The 8,153-nt window shown below is 37.9% G+C and overlaps 1 long non-coding RNA gene across 1 annotated transcript; it reads right to left on the reverse strand.

Annotated features, from left to right (window-relative positions):
• Positions 1-589: 589 nt before the first annotated feature.
• Positions 590-8,123, reverse strand: LOC114470564 (uncharacterized). The gene is made up of 3 exons (XR_003674888.1): positions 7,953-8,123; positions 7,465-7,561; positions 590-650 (listed from the first exon to the last, which is right to left on the reverse strand). It is a non-coding gene; the product is annotated as an uncharacterized LOC114470564 (long non-coding RNA).
• Positions 8,124-8,153: the final 30 nt, after the last annotated feature.

Genomic DNA, 8,153 nt, shown 5'->3' on the forward strand with positions numbered 1-8,153 from the left:
AACATTACGATAAATCTTTTTAAGTGTTACAAATTTGGTGTATGGGTTGTGGTATGTTATATGTAATATGATATATAAGATTACATTTTTTTTAAACGCAAAGTGTATTTCTGTAAAATACGACAATTGTTACATTTTACAAATGTTATGTTATACAATTAGTTAAAAGTTTATTAGTAGCTAGGAAAATAAGATGATCATTTGCTATGAAATGTAATGAAAATGAAACAATTGCATAAAGTAAAATATAAAGTGTTGCATGTTGAAACTTAAGAAAGGCTAGCTGTAAGTTAAAATGGTAAGCAATGTTTATCATCTTCATCTTAAAATGAAACTGTGAACATTTGGTATTTAAGAAGCGCTTTTCTAACTGGTAGCCCTTCAAACTATACAATACTATACAAACTCAGTTTCAGAAAGGTTGGTGACCCCTGCCATAGGAGAACAGGCCAATAATTGTCATGGAAACTAGCATTTGCGGATGGAGCCGACGACAGCCTGGCAGACATCAAAGTCTTTGGCTCTTTCAATGATGCGGCTGATGACAAAGTCGACCTCTCTGCTGAGTGCCTGGTGCAGCGGCTGCTCCTCGCACGGCTCAGGGGTGTCGTACCAAGGCAGGACCAGCTGAGCGTATGCACACTCAAACACTGTGGGCAGCAATCACAACAGGAGTCACACAGGAACAAGCACACTCACCTACTCTGACAGCAGCAGCTTTCATCCCTGCCTGATGAAATCCAAGCTTTGCCCTTTCTATTTTACCAGTGAATGACTTCTGAAGATCAGAGCTTATAGAAAATAATGTAATTTAAGAATCCAGTGCACATGTTCACATAAGATAGATGTAACAATTCATTTTGAAATAATAAGGAAATGTTCCTAGTTCCTTTTTGGACTTTTTTATTTACAAATTCAACAGTAACAGTAAAATTCCTTAATAAAATACTATATTTTCTTGTAATTCATTGAAACAGGATTATTTTACACAGTTTTATACAGTTTTATCACACTTCTGACAATAGAAAAAATAATTAGCTATGTTTTTAAAAAAGACACTGTATTTACTTACTATAAGTATTTAAGTAATCACATAAAAGTTGTAGTTTAACTAAATTCCACTCATTGTTTTGAATTTGTAGATTAACCCTTAGGCAACCAATGTTCGAGATGCATTTAATTCAGAATTAAAATCGGAATACATCAGCCACCTAATTGGGATTTAAGTTTAATTCAGAATTATATTTTAATTCAGAATTAAGTGTTCACAAGGTCAGTTTAAAGAGGATTTAACTTTTGTTCTGAATTAAAAGGAATTAAAGCCCTCATGTAAACGTGGCCATTTAGGGGTTCAGGAGAGCCAGCTGTAACACACATGAAAACGCATATGAAATTATGGAGAGGGTACTTATGATATGAAAAGGGGGTGCACATTATTTGACAAAAAGCGAAGGGGGTACTCTGGACAAAAAAGATTGGAAACCACTAACAGACTTTGCTTCTCAGAGGGGTCTATTCTCCCATGCGCATTAGTCAGAAAAGCCACGCAGCGGCTAACTTGATACTACCACCAGGACTCTGCCACTTTTCCAAACTAGTGCTGCAGGTCTTGTGAGACTACAGGACATGGATCTAGTAATTCATGCCCTTGGACATATTGGCATACTAACGTACTACTCATACTAAGTCTGACGTCAAAATTAGTATGTAGTGCATTTACATTAGATAGTATGAAAAGATTGAGTACGCGAGAAATACCCGAATGTATACTATATCAGTATTATGAAAAAAATGACTTTATAATGGTTTTGCGAGAGTGATATACATTCTTTTAGCCTCATTCAGAGGCCCAAAGTTGAAAAAGTTATGTTTCCTTCCTTTCTTGTTATTCTACATTTTGTAAAAAGTCAGCTCTAAACGGGCGAGTTGGTCACATCGTCACATCGTGGAAACTTCTCCTTATAATCCTGGCTCGTCCTACCTTATAAGAATGAGAGGGTTTGTGACAACGTGACAGAGCATTTGGACAAAACAGTGGACTTGTTAGGATCTGTTATTGTTTGTGTTTAGCTCTTGTGGTTCTCCTTTAGGTTTTCTGAGAGTCTTTGTTTAATGTTTTCGATTCTGGCCTCCTGTGTTAACTGTTGTCTTTGTGTTCCAGACCTTCCTGTTCGTGTCTCCACCTCCCAGTGATGTCAGTGTGTTTGGGTTGCGAGTAATTAACTGCCTCATGTTTTACACCCAGGTGTGGCCCATTCCAAATCAGGCCTCCTCCACTATTTAGCTGAGTGCTTGGACATAGAATGATTGCTGGTTCGTCATCAATGTTACCCTCCTCGAGTCCTGCTGCGTTTTGTTCCCCTACTCCCTGGTTTGAATTTTTGTTGTTTGAGAATTAAAATGGACTATTATTACCAACGTTATCCTTGCCTGCTGCCTCCACCTGTTTCTGCATTTGGGTCCACATCCACACACAATGACAGGACTATTACCTTGAATTAGGGCTGCTCGATTATAAAAAAATAATAATAATCACGATTATTTTAGTCATTTTAAATCATGATTATTCAACTGATTTGTCAACCAAAAATGTATTTATTTCTTGTACAAAAAAAACAAAATATATTCTTTAAACATAAATAAAATCCTTCAAACATTAAAAGTATGTTTACTTTTGCACAAAACAAAACACTTCTTGCACGTGATGTGTCTTTGCTCTAAGTCTTCACCATCAAATCCAAAGTGTTCCCATAGAAGAGAATTTGACTTGACATTTGTTTACCAAGTGTTTTTGCTGCGTTTCTCCTGCCATGTTTCAAGACCACTAGCAAACAACTTTCCTCGTGTTGGCCTGCAAGCTAGCTTTGGCTTTGAGATGGGCGGGGCGGAGAGAAGGAGCTTGCATGTGCATGGATTAAACAACTCAAAGTTAGTATTATTAACATGTGTGTGCCAATCTCACAATTATTTGTAGATGTCCGAAAGAGTGGGTTTGTTTTATTGAGCAAATAAAACATACAGTGGGGCAAAAAAGTATTTAGTCAGCCACCAATTGTGCAAGTTCTCCCACTTAAAAAGATGAGAGAGGCCTGTAATTTTCATTATAGATATACCGCAAAAAAAAAAAAAAAAGATCCAGAAAATCACATTGTAGGATTTTTAATGAATTAATCGGTAAATCAAACAAAGGCTAACATCAGTAACACACTAGGCCGCCAGCGACTCAAATCCTGCAGTACCAGAAGTGCCCCCCTGCTTAAGACAGTACATGTCCGGGCCTGAAGTTTGAAGTTTGCTAGAGAGCATTTGGATGATCCAGAAGAGGATTGGGCGAATGTCATATGGTCAGATATAAAAAAAAAAAATAGAACTTTTTGGTAAAAACTCAACTCATCGTGTTTGGAGGAGAAAACACCATACCTAGTGTAAAGCATGGGGGTGGTAACATCATGCTTTGGGGCTGTTTCTCTGCAAAGGGACCAGGACAACTGATCCATGTAAAGTAGAGGTCTCATTCTCACGGTTTATATCGGCTAATGTCCCACTGTCCCAACAGATAGTAAACGCCCCACTGGCGATCGCCTTTTTTCCACTCTCTATCGCGGTACTTTCTACCATCTACAAATGTCATGATGTTCATGTCATCACAAAATACATGAACATTGAGTGCAAAAAGAAAAGCAATTGCTGCCGAGTGGTTCATTATCCGCCTTGTTGTTGCCGGAAGAAAAAGCGAAAAGGACGTTCTCCGTGTGTCTGGTTGGCTAAACACGTGACTTTAACTTTATTGCTTTAAAAAAAAAAAAAAACTTTATTAGGAGAGCGACAGCAATTAGCCGACATCATGTCATGTTCAAAGCCTGCAGTGAGAGAAAGGTTGGTGATGAGCACAGGCTATTTCTTCCTCACACTGAAAGCACGCCACCGCTAACAGAGTTAAAACAGAATTTTTGGTCACGTTTTTAACATATATAATGGAAAGTTTATTGTTTACTTACTGCTGAAAGAGACATGAGACAACGAAGTTTCTACACAATACAAGCAATGAGCTGAGCTCCTCTTCTCCAGCAGCTGTGAGCATGCATGTGAGTGAGACGGAGCACAGAGGAGAGGGGCGGAGGGGGTAAAGGCGGAGCCATCGGGGAGGCTTCATTCAAAATCATGCTAGCTTTCAAAAATTGCCTACCCTACTTTTAAAGAACCGTTAGTAATGACGTTCATGAAGATTTAAATTTTTTAAAGTTTTTTTGTGGAATACCTGATGCGGCCCAGCCTCACCCAGACTCTGCCTACTGTGGCCCCCAGGTAATTTGAGTTTGAGACCCCTGGTGTAAAGGAAAAAATGAATGGTGCCATGTATCGTGAGATTTTGAGTGAAAACCTCCTTCCATCAGCAAGGGCATTGAAGATGAAATGTGGCTGGGTCTTTCAGCATGACAATGATCCTCATAGAAAATCTTTGGAGGCAGTTCAAAGTACGTGTTGCGACAGCCCCAAAACATCACTGCTCTGGAGGAGATCTGCATGGAGGAATGGGCCAAAATACCAGTAACAGTGTGTGAAAACCTTGTGAAGACTTACAGAAAACGTTTGACGTCTGTCATTGTCAACAAAGGGTACATTAAAGTATTGAGATGAACTTTTGTTATTGAGCAAATAGTTATTTTCCACCATAATTTGCAAATAAATTCATTAAAAATCCTACAAATGTGATTTTCTGGATTTTTTTAATTCATTTTGTCTCTCATAGTTGAGGTATACCTATGATGAAAATTACAGGCCTCTCATCTTTTTAGGTTGGAGAACTTGCACAGTTGGTGGCTGACAAAAAAAAATGCAGCACCTCACATCTTTCCTCTGAAGTAAATAAAGGGAGTTGTTCATAGTGGTTATTCAGTCCAATTTCCCAATTCCACTCCGATTATTGAAGTCTCTATTGGAGTTTTCTGTGTACGACTGCATGAAGACTCTCAGAGCATTTGTTATCTTTGTTCTTTAGTGATGGCAGAAATTGTGCAATGTGACGATGACTTGACGTTTTTACTGCATTGCAGTGTGTAGGACATTGACTTGCCACTTTATGATAAAACAAATCCATACAAGGACTAGCCACTACATTGTAATGACTTGCATAACAATTTACACCTTTAATGCAAAAACCAACCCTGTTGATACCTGGATGAGAGGCCATTGACAAGCTATAAAGTTGAGCTGCAGTATCCAGCTCTCAGACATAAGCAGATCAGTAGCAAGACGGCCTCCTTGACAATGGGTCCATTTGGATTAGGCCAGAAATGATTCGTAGAATTAAACCAACAAAATCGATTCAGAAAATGAGTCGAAGCGTCGTATTTATGAGAGTCAATGAATCGTCTTTTAGACCACTGGGTCTGGTTTTTGCTCTTTAACACACTGCACTCTGCTCGCCAGAATGATTTTAATGGAACACCACTGCCCCACTTCAAAATGTGGCAAAAAAAGATTGCACTGTGCAGTGGTTTTATTGCAGAGCAGTTTTAGCATTTCATAGCAGCACTTAGTCCAGCAGCAGCTCGACTGGAGGACCCATTAAACGGCAGATTTATCAAAAAAAAACCACAGGTCAGGTTTATTATTTATCTTTGCAAAACACTTATTCTTAATTAAGCTGCAGATATGGGTCTAAAACCATAGCTTTTCAGTTTAATTGCATATCAAACTAAAGTGACCATGAGTGGAAACATACAATCACCAGTATTGTACCTTCTTGTAGTTTTAAGCATTTCAAAATTAATATGCTTTATATGTTGATATATGAAAATCACTGAAAGCAGAAATAGAAAAATGAAAATAAATTGCATAATTAATATGATAATTAATACTATAAAAAATAATATTAAAATAATACAATATAATATTAAAAAAACGAATAGCAATAATACTTACAAATTACAGTAATGTTCTTTTATTTTGCTTCAGACTCATTAAACATTGGATGTGAGGTTAAACCGTCTTTTGTGCCATAGGATGGTGGCACAAAATCGTAGTATTTTAAATACTAAAATATGAAATGTTATTGTTGAACTTGGGAGGGGGGGGGGCGCTTTTTTTTAAAATCTGAATTTGGATATAAAGGCACTGTTTAAACACTGTAGTTGTTTATTTGAGCAATATTTCTTATTATGCCTATATAGAAGTAATGCCTATCTAAAAGGTCATGTGAGTTTATTTCTTTCAATTCTTCTGTACAAATGTGTGATTTCTCTTAGAATGAATTGATTAAAAAAATGGTCAGATGAATCATTGCCCTTGACCTTCATGTGATGGTAGAGTACTGGGATTCATCGGAAATAACCAGGACCTCCAATTACTCCGAGTCCTATTCTGATTGAAAGTTGTAACATTCCCAGTTGTAGTGATTCAGCTCTTTTGAATGCACAGGGGCCATTAAATGGGCCATGACTGTGTAGTTTAATACACAATCTGAAATGCACTACATGATGGTAAATGGACTTGATTTATATAGCACTCAACATGCTAATCACTGAGGATGAGTACATGCTTCACCCATCCATTCTACACACAAGCTGGCTGTAACCCTCCAGTGATTTTTAAACTTTTAAATCAGTGTGTGTATAAACACTGTGTGTACTCGGTAGTTAACATGTCTTAATAAGTGTCGTGTATGGATGTACAGTATGAGCAGTCAGATCGTGTCACAGTGTCGGTCCGTATAGTGTGAGAATATGAATCGTAAGCTGCGCACATTCATTTAAGCTGGATCGCTGAGTTCAATGATTTAAAATAAATAAAATCACAGCGTGTGCCGCCTTTAGAGGAGAAAAAGCCAAAAGTGACACATTGTGCAGCTGTTTGTTAATAAATGTGCTTGTGTGGCATTTTAATCAGCAAATTTAACCCAGAATTGTCTCTCTGGTAAGACTTTATTTAGTTAAAAATATTGAGATTTATATCGTATATTGCTATTTTGAGAAAAAATATTGAGATTAGAGTTTTGGTCCATATTGCCCAAATATATATATACATACACAGATATATATATACACTTCTGCTTAGATCAGATACCTGGAAGTTCACTACTAACTACTAACTACAGTTAAAAAGTAATTTACAAAAAGATGAGCCCTTTAAATCAGCCCTGCAAATCTAATACTAAGTAAACATGATAAACTGTGCTGCAGACCAAAACCTCAATATAGGCTACTTCCTGTTTGAAACATGTCAAAGATTGATGACACGCCATGCACGGAGGCTGTTTTTCACATTTTCTTCCTTAAGGCCCCTCCTCATGGTAATATGAGCTTTGGCAGCAGCTGTGTCTAAATCTAACTGTCCTTTTCAACTGTGTCAAGTCCAAACAGAGCAGAAAACAAAAAAAAGAAAAAAAAAGCTGCTGACAAAACATTTATAAGGAAACCACATGTAAAACATCCTGCACAGACAGACACGAATAAAGAGCTTCACCTTGCTGCAGAGACTTCTTCACATGTGGATACTGAGTCTCCAGGAGTTCAGCTTCAGTTTGTCCATCATTCTGATCCAGCCCTTCATCTGCATGCTGCTGCAAATACATGGAAGATTTCCCAAAATGCAACAGGGTCAAATTGGTAAAGTTAGGAAGTGTTTTTCAACAAAAAAATATAAATGAATGTAGGTTTCCAGGGAAAAGCCCTTCAGGCTACAAACAATGACTTCTACATTTGTCAGGTATTCAACACATCACTGCTCAGGCATTTGAGCAAAAACAGCAGGAACATTAGATTAGTTTTTAAATGCAACACTAAAATAATACATCTGTAAGAAATCATGTGTGGTGTACAACTAATAATACCACATGAATTCATCGTTTGTACCTTCGACTGTAACAAATCAATTAAATGAAGTGTAACTTCACTTTTATAGATGTGTGTGAGGGAAACAGGAAAAAGAAGTGAAGGAACAGTGAACACCACCTGCAGCGGGCTTTCCTCTGACTCCTCTTCGGTTTGAGTGGCACTTTCTCGGCCGCTGTTTCCAAACAGGAGCGGAGAGAACAGCCAGAGGACGAAGTAAGCCACGTACTGGGACAGAGTGCGACCACAGTCCGACCAGTACCACACCAAGCCCAGGATCAGGGCGATGGAGGACCGTCACAACAACATCTTCCTCCGCGC

Source organism: Gouania willdenowi, chromosome 10 (assembly GCF_900634775.1).
Source record: "Gouania willdenowi chromosome 10, fGouWil2.1, whole genome shotgun sequence".
Taxonomy (NCBI): domain Eukaryota; kingdom Metazoa; phylum Chordata; class Actinopteri; order Blenniiformes; family Gobiesocidae; genus Gouania; species Gouania willdenowi.